This window comes from Mus pahari, chromosome 19 (assembly GCF_900095145.1).
Source record: "Mus pahari chromosome 19, PAHARI_EIJ_v1.1, whole genome shotgun sequence".
Classification (NCBI taxonomy): Eukaryota; Metazoa; Chordata; class Mammalia; order Rodentia; family Muridae; genus Mus; species Mus pahari.
The window spans coordinates 28,922,903-28,934,967 of record NC_034608.1 but is presented as its reverse complement, the minus strand read 5'-3'; the positions used below and the strand labels follow the sequence as shown (position 1 = coordinate 28,934,967).

General features: G+C 44.7%; 1 protein-coding gene across 2 annotated transcripts in view; it reads right to left on the bottom strand.

Annotated features, from left to right (window-relative positions):
- Myo16 (myosin XVI) overlaps positions 1 to 12,065 on the bottom strand; it is a 490,479-nt gene that overhangs the window by 183,371 nt on the left and 295,043 nt on the right. The gene's annotated exons all lie outside the window — the stretch shown is intronic.

Sequence of the window (12,065 nt, the reverse complement as noted above, 5' to 3'; positions counted from 1 at the left end):
CACAATTTCGTGGAGACTACCACAGCTTTTGAGAGCTCATGGGTGAAGCTTCCTTGGCACACCCTGAAGATGGTATTTCACAATAGATATCTTGGTCCTCTGGTTCTTAGACTCTATTGTTCCCAGAACTCCTTGAGGAACACACACACACATACACACACACACACACACACACACACACACACACAAACATGAGTGCGATCTAATAAATCTGGAAGACAATGATCTGTGACATCCTCCCAACTTCAGCTGTTCCAGTGAGGAAGCCACACAAATCCTGGGTGCTGTGTGGCTGGGTGAGCTTTTTTTTTTTTTTTCCTTCAAACTTAGTGTAGCCAAACATCCAAACCCACGGGTCATGAAATCACAAAAGCAAGCAGAAACCTCTGAAGGCTGAGTCTCTGTGTACCTCAAAGGGAATAGCAAGCGTTAGCTTTGAGAGCCGAGGAAGTCGAGATTCATAGGCAAAGGCATTTCACTCAGGATCCCCTTCATGTTAAGCGGTAGCTCAGAACAGGAGTCCAGGTTTGTTATCCCTTGAGAAATGAAAACTCAGCTAGCAGACTCAAGTGCTGTATGCCCAAATCAACAGCCCATCCTGAGATGCATTCCCGTTGTACAAACCCGGATGTCTACATGTTTTCCCAACACATTAGCCAGGGCTTCTGTCAGGGCGTCCAGGTTTTGTTATTGTTTTTCTTCTTACTAGTATTATCCATTTCTGACAGTTTGTTTGGGGGTTTTGTGTGTGTGTGTGTGTGTGTGTGTGTGTGTTTTGTTTTTGTCCCTTCCTGATAATTACATTCTAACTCAAACCCTCCTTTTGCATTTTACTACATTAAAAAAAAAAATTAACCTTACTGTGTGTATGTGAAGTACATAGTGTGGTCACAGATTCATGTGCTGGTGCATGCGTGCGTGCGTGCGTCACTGGTGTCATGCTAGAGCCTCACTCCATCTATCCGTGGTGAGAACAGTCATCGCGTTTAGCATCTGCACCTCTGACTGCCTCTCTGCACCACTTGCACCTTTGATCAGCATTTTCCTGCCCCACACCCCGAGGCTCGAGTTTTACTGTGTGTTTTTAAAGAAAGCTCCCGGGTATCTTTACAGTTTAATGTAAGTATCGAAATCAGAGGTCTTTATCACCTGGAGGAGGTTTCAGATGGCGAGGCTCGGTAAGATGTTGGATCAAAGTGCTGAGGGAGAATGGAAGCCACACTTGGAGGCATGGGTGCAGGGAAGAATAAGAATGAGGCCTGGGGACACAATGCAGCAGAGCAAGCAAGCAAGCGAGGAGCGCCTCTCCTGACAGTGGCTTTCAGCCAGGCTGCCTGTCACTCATTAGCTGGTCTACCATGTGAACTGAATGTGTTTGCAGCTGCACCCAAGCACCCAGTTTAGCAAAATCTGCAGACACCTGCATACCCAGATGTAAAGAATCAGAGGGCCGACTTGACCTCAGGCATGACTCGCATTTGGAAAAGCTTTACTGTAATCCTAATTTCACTGAGCGTAAAGAAATTACTGACATAAAAAGAACCGACTCTGAACCTTTTCAACTTTAAAACAAAACCCTCCCTCAACAGATCCTGTTGTTTTATCTTTAAAATTGCCCTTTTCAATGTTTTGTTTTTTTTTTCTTGAATGTGTGACTGTATGCTACAAGGGCATCTTGTGCCAAGAGGGGCCAGAAGAGAGTCTTGGATTCCCTGGAACTGGAGTTGCAGATAGTTGTGCGCCACCACATAGGTGACTGGAATCAAACCTGAATCTTTTGGAAGACTAAATAGCCAGTGCGCATGGCAGCTGACCCTGCCCACTCTGTGCTCCCCTCCCCCCCCCCAATCCTTCTCATGATCTCCATTAGAAGAAGCACTTCAGAAAAATGCAGGGTTTGGAACAAGATCTATCAGGGATCATATCCCAAACCCTCCCCTTTGTTGCTGTGAAATCCCACCATTTACAGAAGCCTATGTCTATGTTTATGTAAAAACAGAAAAGAGAAATACCGATCCAATGCCCCATGTCGGTGTACAGCATAACAGTCTAGTTCCTAACCTAACTTAACATCATGTTCAGTATGTGATAACCACAGCCAATGCTCCCTCACCATGGATCCGGCTGCATACCTGAAGAAGCCAGGCTTGGATGGGTGTGTCTCCAAGGGAGTGGTGTGTGCAGAGAGGAAACCTCCTACTGTGATTCCAACATGATTCCAACGTGCTCTAGCAGGCTTCCCTTTCTGGATACAGTCTCCTCAGTCCAGAAACATTCATAAAGCAAAAGCATTTATCTAGTTACTGACATAGCCTGTGTGGACCTCCTGACACCGGGGCTCAGCACAGAGCACAACATGGCTTTTCATTCAGAGACAGGATCTCTAAGGGCCAGGGTGCAGACTGTATTCCCCGTTTTTATCCCTCTGGGGTATTGCTTATTCTGACATAATTTCCATTACGCCCCACTGACAGGCATGGGGAGTTAAAAAACAGATTCCATTAACTTCTTTGAGCAGGCCAGGTCACAGGCACTGGGAGGTGGTTGACCAAAAATGACAGGAGTTTCCAGAGTTCTGTCCTAAAAAAAAAGATGTGTGCTGACTTCCACATTCAAGAAGAGCCAGGAAGGAGGATGGAGGATGTTTATCTGCCATAAAAATCACCTAATTACTCAGAGGTTTTATTTAAACAATCTGGTTTTAGACGGTATTTTCAAAGACTAGACGCCACCATGGACAAGAAAGCTCATGACACTTGATGTTACGACAGTTACATCTCTACAGATCAGTTAAATCTCCAGAAAACACGGAGTCAGAACCAAAGCAGATGGGACTCCATTACTTATACCAGTCATGTCAATCTTGAAGACAATTCACAAGTGTCATGACTGATATTGAAATTCGACTATGACTTTGTCCAAGGTGTTTGGTGATTTTTATAGGACATTACATTTTTACCATTATTTGCCATGCGGTTCTGACAAATCTCATTTGGGTTTTAGAATGCACCAGGGGAATTTGGTACCAGGGGGAAAAAAATAACTCCTTTGAACTCCTCTTGCTCATCCTATTTGGAACTAGAAATGCTCACACAGGGTCATGAAAAGCAAATGCAGCTACAGAGGAAGATGGCCGGCTCTTCAAGAAATCACCATGCGTGTCTGTGGGAGGGGAGTGGCTTGAGACAGGGGCTTGTTTAGAGAACAGGTTTTGCTTCAGATATTTGCTAGATGACAGAGTTTGGGTTGTCATGGTAATCAGCAGAATGATTTAAACAAGTCTACCCAGAAATAGAAGTCACTTGCACTGTATTCATAAGAATCAAAGAAATCTCTTTATTTAATGAAGAGAAAATTCTCAATTTGAATGAAGAGAAACATGGTGTGTCAGATTCACTTCTCTGACAAACTGCTTGTTATTACATCTCTGAAATGGCGGAAAGACAAAATATTTAGAACTAAAACACATAGAAAACTTGTGGAATGAACCCGGAGGTACTTGGAGGGTAGTATATAGGCCCAGAGAAAAGAAAATCACTTAAAAACGCCAAACATTCAGTTTGTAAGCTCAGGGAGCAAAAGAAATATTCTCAAAAGGAGCAAAAATAAGAACACAGTAAAGTAAAAACCAGCAGAAAGAACGTGAGACTTGACAATCAAACACCACCACCACCACCACCACCAACAACAACAACAAAAACGCTTTTTTAGAAACAACCCTTACAGGCTCCTTTTGAGCTAGACCAAAGACACAAACTAGGAGAGCTGCGAATTCCCACCACAGTTACAAACTTACTAAAGACCATAAAGGCACACCTGCCATCGACACAGGGTAAGTGTAAGGCCTTAAAGTGGGTAGGCTTGTGGGAAGCATACATGACTCAAAAAATAAACAAAACTACGTGGTCACACTCAATCTGTTCCCTAACTGTTGGACAGCATTAGGAACACTGGTGAGAGGAGTGAAACACAGACTGCCTCTCATACTCATTAGTAGGAATCTGACAGCCAAGAGATCTACCAGGAGAAAGAACTAGAATCCCATCTCACTCATGAAAGCAAAAACAAGCTAAACCAAACAGCAGGGATGGAGCCCTTGCTGAGAGAATGAGTCAAGGTAGGAAATAAAACAGCTAAACAGAGAGGTGAGCGGTTGAGAGCACTGTCTGCTATTGTAGAGGGCTGGCTTTGGTTCTCAGCACCTGCATGGGCTCACAGCCATCTGTCACTACAGCTCCATGGGATCTGATGGCTCCTTTGCAGTCTGTGGCCACCAGGCACTCATGTGACACACATACATACATGTGGCATGCATACATACATGTGGTACATACATACATACATACATGTGATGAACATACATATGGTGAACATACACACAGGTGGTGCACATACTTATATGCAGTACACACATACATGTGGTATATATACATATATACATATATGTAGCATACATATATACATATGGTACACACACAGAGGCAAACATATATTGAACACTAAAACATATAAAGTAACTAAAATATTTTAAAGAAAAATAATGGACTTAGTGAGTTATATGTGTGCATTTGTGCGTGCCTGTGTGTGTGTGTGTGTGTGTGTGTGTGTGTGTGTGTGTGTGAAATAATAGTAAGTAAAGGAGAAGTCATAAATTTGAGAGAGAAAGCAGGGAGAACAGCAGGAGTTGTGAGAGAAGAGTTGGAATTGATATAAATATAGAACTCCTGTGTCTTTGCGAGTGTGGTGGTGCATGCCTTAACCCTAGCATTAGAGGCAGAAGCAGGTGGGTCCCTATAAATTTGAGGCCAGACTGAATCACTTATTGAGTTCCAGGCCAGCTAGGGCTATGGGATCCTGTCTTAAAAGCCAAGCAAAACAAACAAAAAACAAAGTATCATAATAAAAGTTAAATATTAATTAAAAATAGACACACTGAAGCAAGGAATGAGATGGTTGTCATAATCCCAATAGACTTTAGAAAGTTTACATGAAACATAAGAGCCCCCCAGGAAAGATAACTGTGGGAACCTTAAGTAAACACACTGCATAAGGGGAAGTCTTAGCCACACTGCTATCGTTTTGGAAACAAGACAAGATAGATATACCATCACACACTTCCAACCGTCTGCAAGTGCTGGTCAGTGCAATAAAGCAGCAAGAGAAACAGCAGGCACAGAGGGAGGAAGCACCCTCTGATTGTTGGAAACCACTGAGCTACTCCAGCAAAAAAACCTTATCAGAACCGATAAGAAAAGCCTAGATGGAATTTAGGATTTCTGCAGAGAAGATCAACCTGGAAAGTTCCCCATTCAGCATCTCAGTAAATGGAGACATCGCAGAACCGAGTTCACAGTGGTAACATTGAGTGAAGCGAAATGTCCAGCAAAAGAAAACCAGGAAGCGAGGGACACTCAGTGAGCTGAGGAGAAAGCAGCGGGCATTGCTGACTGCGTGGAAGAGCCCAGACAAATGCTGCAATGCAGAAGCTCGCCCCAGAGAGACAGGCTCCCCCACAGTCATCTGTGGATGTGCTCTGGCCGGTATCCTAAAAGAACGTCTCATGAATACCCAAATTAATACAGAATGTATGGAAGAAAAAAGGTCACCAAGACACTGGAAACCACTAAAAAGAACCAACTTGTTAAAATGTGTTATTGATATGACTTCAGTCAGGTTGAAACCCAGGGCGACCCAGCAAGGATACTAATACATAGAGCAGGGATCCCTGAGTGCTCAAATCAAATATAAAATTGTTCCAGTCCCTCTATACAAAATAATACTTACAAAGTGCTGAAAATCTCAGTTTTAGGGAAAATGTAAAATACCCTTGTAACAAGAGAGGACCATCTACGATACGTCTGACATGAGACTAAAGCACGCCTTCCATCTGTGACAATCTCAGGGCTGCAGTGTGCAGCTGTCGCCGGGTGCTTGCTGGAGGAGTCGCTGCTCAGACAGAGAAATGCAGACTCACGCTCTGACTGCAGTCCTGCCATGAAGGCCTGGCTCAGGGGGATCCAAGCTGCACGGGAGGATGCCACTGGCAAGGGGTGGGGAGGGGGAAACGTGGAAAGATGTAGGTGAGGTTTCCGCATCCACGGGAAAGATTCGGCAAGTGGAAGCAGCAGCGAGACTACTCTTGATGGGTTACCGTGGCTAAGTATCAAAGCCAACATGGGGCTTAAAAACATGGGACAGAAAATATGCCTCGGGCTGGCGTTTCTGTGCTCCTCTTCAGTGCCAGTTCCTATGCAGCTATTACGGAAGAAATAGCTGGGGAGCCAAAGGAATGCTGGGAAGGCCTGAGCCGGGTCTACTTTGCTAGGAAACAAAAAGGACCTATGCTTTTAGCTTTAAGTGTCTGTCCCTTCAGTCCCATTAAAAATGCAACACCAAATGTTATTCATGCTAACTTGTGGCTGCAGGTGGACATTTGCCTCCCATGTTACTTTATTTGGATTTTTCAATCTTTCCTAGCAAAGGATAAAAGCTGGCCTTTGAGGTGTTCCAAAAGCTATTCATTTTAGTAATGATATTACTCATTAAATGGAGAAAGAAATGCTGAGGGAGACTACCTCCATCTCCCAGCAAAGGCCCTGCCGCCATTTTATTATCTTTTATGAGGCATTTAAAAATTAATAACATAAATCCATTTATTAAGAATTAAGTGCTTTCAGAAGGATTAACAAAGAATGTATAAACTGTCTCTTTAAAACCCGTGCTTGCTTCTGGATTTTTTACTGTGTATTTCCTGCGGTCTTTCATCTGTCTCATGCTTTCCTGGGGGTAACTTTAGAAGCTGGAACTCTTAGAGTTTAAGTCTTCATTGTCAACTCTCAGGGAAGTATTAGGAGGAGAGCAGTCAGATTTTATTGTAAATTGATGATCCCATCTCATTCTTAGACACATTGGCTCTCTACAAATTACAGTTTCCTGTGTGTTTTTTTTTTTATTTACTTATTAACGAAGTCTAGATAGTGCTTCCTTTAACAATAACACATATCAAATGCAAACTGTAGTGAAATGAGAGTCAGAGAGGGAAGGGAAGTGATCAAGTCATCACGTGGAGTGGTGGTTTGAATGAGGAGAGCCCCATGGGCTCAAGGGTGGATCTGTTCAGGAGTGACCAGGAAGTGTGACCTTGTTGGAATGGGTGTGGCCTTGGTGGAGGTGATGTGTTGTTGGAGGTGGGGTTTGAGTTTTTAAAAGCCCATGCTAGTCTGTCTGTCTGTCTGTCTGTCTCTGATGTAAGCTCTCAGCCACTGCTCCAGCGCTGTGCCTGCATACCACATGCTCCCTCACCACGGCGATCCCAGACTCACCTTCTGAAACCACTAGCAACCTCCCAATTAGATAGCTTCTCTTGTAAGCTGCCTTGGCCATGGTGACTCTGTAACAGTCGAACGTGGTCAAACATCCATGCCTTCAAATGCGTATCGTGGTCAATAGAAAGGAGACTGAACAGCTTGAGAAATGCCACAAATGTTAGCTCACCAGGCTTCTCTATCCAGCGATCAACCTCAGCACATAGGGGAGATGAGAAGATGGGGTGGTGACCTCAGGCCATCCCAGAGAAAGCCCTTGTCATTTGACACAGCAAAGCTTGAGCCCTTCTTCTCTGTCCTTGAGTCTCACCATTCACAGGGGCAGAGAAGCACCCTGCCGGTCTCTGTGGATGGTACACCACTGATACCCACCAGTGCTATGGGACACCCTGCTCAGGGCCTGTGCTAGCTAGTTTTATGTCACCTCGACAGCTTGCCATCAGAGAGGAGCGAACTGCAACCGAGGAATTGCCTCCATAAGAGGAGATCGTAGGCCCACAGTCTCATATGATCCAAGACTTGGTCTCCAGTTGGTAGACGGCTTGGGAAGGTGTGGCCCTGTTGGAGGAGGTGTGGCCTTGTTGGAGGGGGTGTGGCCTTGTTGGAGGGGGTGTGGCCCTGTTGGAGGAGGTGTGTCACTAGTTGATGCTTCAAAAACCTATGCCACTCCCAGTTAGCTCCCTCTGTTTCCTGATTGTGTCTCAAAACACGAGCTCACATCTATGACTCTGTGCTGCCTGCCTGATGCCTGTCATACAGGCTGTGGATGCACCCTCTGGGACTGTAAGCTAAGATACATTGTTTCCTTTATAAGTTGTCCTGGTCACGGTGTCTCATCACAGCGATAGAAAAGTAACTAAGAGGCTAACGAACTGCGAAGGTATTTTCTATACCTCCAGCTGTCATCCATGTTTGGCTGCATGATTTTAAAACAGAAAAATAAAGGTCAGACCCATAAAAATAGGATCTCCAAGATCTCCGTCAGCTGGAGCCTGATCTGGGTCTAAGGACTCTACCCGACACTCATGTGTCTTCTGAAGGCATTATGGAATCCCAGGCCTCCTTCCAGAGACAGTCTACCACATACTGTCTCCCGCTGGACACTGGGAGGGGGTGTGAGCAAATATATTAATATACTGATATTCTGGTGTTTGATAAGAACAGAATTTGGCTAAGAAACAGGCTGAAACTGCCCTTAGCTGTTATTTACTGGGCTCTATAAGAGCATGAGCTGGTCACTGCTGCTCCCTCGGGACAGTGTGGTCAGGAGCTAGGGACCTGGTGGACACGCCAGATTCTGTGAGCTCTAACACATAACTTGTTATTCTGACTCCTATTGCCTCCTTGCGTGGCTGACCCCAAGCCAAGAAGGACAACAGTATCCCTAGAAGCAGGGTACCACCAGCAGTGAACCAGAGGTGAGGATGATAGAGGTGAAGCCGGGGGGGGGGGGGACCACAGGTAGCGTCTGATTCTCTCACAGGAGGCTGGGGGAGCCAGGGATGGCCTTGAAAGCTGATTGTGCCCACACTGCTGTTGGTTACACCAGCTTTTAACCGGGACATCGTCATCTACTCCTCTCCCTGCCAAGAAATTACAGCTTAGAAAAATCATTGTCCCCAGAAGTGATTACCATCTGACAACGGTGGTTTCAGAACATGCTTTCTTAAGAGACAGACTTTGGAGGGCTTCTGTTTCGCCTCACTTATTGCTCATTTAACAATAAAATAGCTGGTTTTAGTTTTTAGCTATTTAACAGGATTTTTACCCCCAAAGGCACTTGTGGACACACACTTTGAGAATGACAAAAATGTAAGAAAACATGAAGCATGGTGGTTAGACGTTCCCATGCTCTCATTGATTCTGTTATTGGCTTTCTCTTCCTCGGTGCATCAGGTCACCTTGAACTTAGCTTAACCCACAGCTCCTGTGTGCTTCATGTCCAACCTGCCTCAACCACAGCCTAAGGTGTCCTGAGAGAGCCACACAGATGTCAAGGTCACAACAGACAGGAGGCCAGGAAAAGCTCCCATTAATCTTCCAGACTGGCTTGTCCAGGCAAGTGAGGGGGACAGTCTGTTCCTCTTAACTAACTCGTCATGGACCATCCCCTGCCTGACACCACAAGGCTTCCTCAGAAATGTCTTCATAGAATCAAGAAGAGATGTACAATTGTGTTTTCATATTAGATCATTTTTCTTTCTGAAATGAGGTAGTCTTTCCCAAAGAAGATATCATTTCTGCCTTGACTTCCCTTGCTCCTTCCACAATCCCTCAACATACAGCTGACCAGCATCTACTCTCACTTGAAATGTTCACAATAAAATCGAGTATGGCAATATCCCACCATTTCAGTGTGCTTACCAACTGTACCTGCTCAGTTACCAGAGGTGTAAACTTATCATTGTCTGTGCAATTATAATACTTTAGAATAAATGGGGACTGGTAAATACCAAAAGGTATTGTAAGGTTATAAAAAACATCTCCAACCTTTCTGAATCAAGAAGCAGACCTTTAACATATGAATGTTCTGAAAATTTCCAAGTGTTAGAAATACTACAGGTGTAAGCTTCCCTTTCATTCCTAGAGGATTTAAACCCAGCTTTGGTGGCTCTTGAAAAAAAAATGTTAATAATTCCAATGAGATGCTGTCTCTTTGAGATGGAGTATATACCTATAATTTATGATTCATTTCTTGTTCTCCATGAACACTTTCCTCAGGTATGTCTCCCACAAAAACACTCAAAGGCAAAGGCTGCCTTCTACCTTTCCATTCTGATACTCCAGGCAAGATGCCCACTGTAATGGAAGCCAAGCTTCCTCTCTTTAACTTACCCAAGTCTTTCCAATCATAAAAATTCAAGACTCTGCAGGATTCAAATGTCAAGTGGAAATTTTCTAGAAGTCTCCAGGTGTATGCGCTGATTAAACATGAATTGATCACTGTCCACGTGAGCAAGGATGCTACTATTTTTCTACAAGGTTAGTTCGGTAGGTTTAGCACATTGGTAGCAGCTGTGAATAATTATCACATTTACAGACTGACATCTTTCTATTGCTGACTTGATGGCACTAAGAACTGCATGGGGGCATCAGTGTGGCACACCTCTGGTGGCTGTGGCGCACCTCTGGTGGGTTGTTTATGAGACTGAAGTAAGGGAAGAGTGTTCTCCCCCATGTGGACAGTACCATGCCATGGGCCAGCGTCCTGGTCCAAATTAAGAGTAAAAAGGAGAAAAGAAACTTGATCCATGTATTCCCCTTCCTCTGCCTCCTGGCTCACTGACTCAGTGGGCTCGGCTGCTCCCGATGCTCAGCCTTCCCCACCATGGCAGACTGTATCTCTCCCAACCCAGAAACAAAAGTAAACCCTTCCATGGCTCTAGCTGCACATGTAGCAGAGGATGGCCCATCTGGCATCAATAGGAGGGGAGACCCTTGGTCCTGTGAAGGCTCGATGACCCAGTGTAGGGGAATGTCAGGGCTGTGAGGAGGGAGTGGGTGGGTAGGTGGGTAAGCATCTTTGTGGAGCCAGGGGGAGCCGGAAGGGGTTTTTGGTTTTTGGAGGGGAAATAAGGAAGGGGAGAACATTTGAAATGTAAACAAATAAAATAACCAGTAAAAAAAAAAAAAAAAAAAAGTAAACCCTTTGTAACTTAAGCTCCTTCTCTTAGTTATTGCACCATAGGGAGGGTAAAGGGTTGGGAAGATTGAGGACCACAGACAACTGGTAACCAGAGAAGCAAGAGCTAGGGCCCTCATCACCCCAGAGAGAGCTAGGCTGGAGAGAGAGAGAGAGAGAGAGAGAGAGAGAGAGAGAGAGACAGAGAGAGAGACAGAGACAGAGACAGAGACAGAGAGACACAGACAGACAGACAGACAGACAGACAGACACACCCCCCCCCGCCCCCCCCCCCGGGGGGGGGGGGGTTCTGCCAAAGCACATAAGCCACCCTAACCTCCCAGGAGGTTGAACGCATGCAGCGCTGAGCACTGAGATTTTTGCATGGTACATTTAGAGAACTTTAACATCCCTTAGTTCAAAGCCTGAAATGCCCATACTCATCTCAGAACTTTCCCATTAATTGATGTTAATTTTAATATTTTCCAAGAAATGGCTTAATCCAAGGGATTTGGTAAAGAACTCCAGGACAGCAGAAAAATTCTGAGAGTTTCATTCAAAGTCGAGCGCGCTGTGAAGACTTCCGAGAGCGATCTCACTTTCAGATGTCTGGTCAAGGTCGTTACCCATGACAAGAATGATAACGGGGGCTTCCATTGACAAAATGCCATGGGAATCTATAATTTTTAGATGATCAAATAGCCCTGAAAAGCTACCGCTTAGAGATGATTAAGGGTATGAGCCAAGAGGATTACCACGGAGCCCCTTTGTCAAATAACCCACGAAGTAGGTAAGGAATCTCAAGGCAGGGTTATACACATCATCAAACTGGTTCTGAAAGAGACACACGTGGGCTTTCACCAACCCCTGAGCTTTAGATATTCTTAGACTGTCTTGTTCCTAGAGTCATGAAATTTCTATTCTTCTCGTGCACAAAAGGCCACATCTATACCTTCATTCTAGAGAGAACACATTTGCATATCTATGCATGAGAGACAGTTTGATTCATCCATCAGTGCTGGTGGGTGGCAAGGTGGGGTGGGGCTTATATTTCTAAAGCACAATTACTAATACCTTCCAGTGAGGTTAGCTTGCTAAAATGAAGCATGAATGAAGCC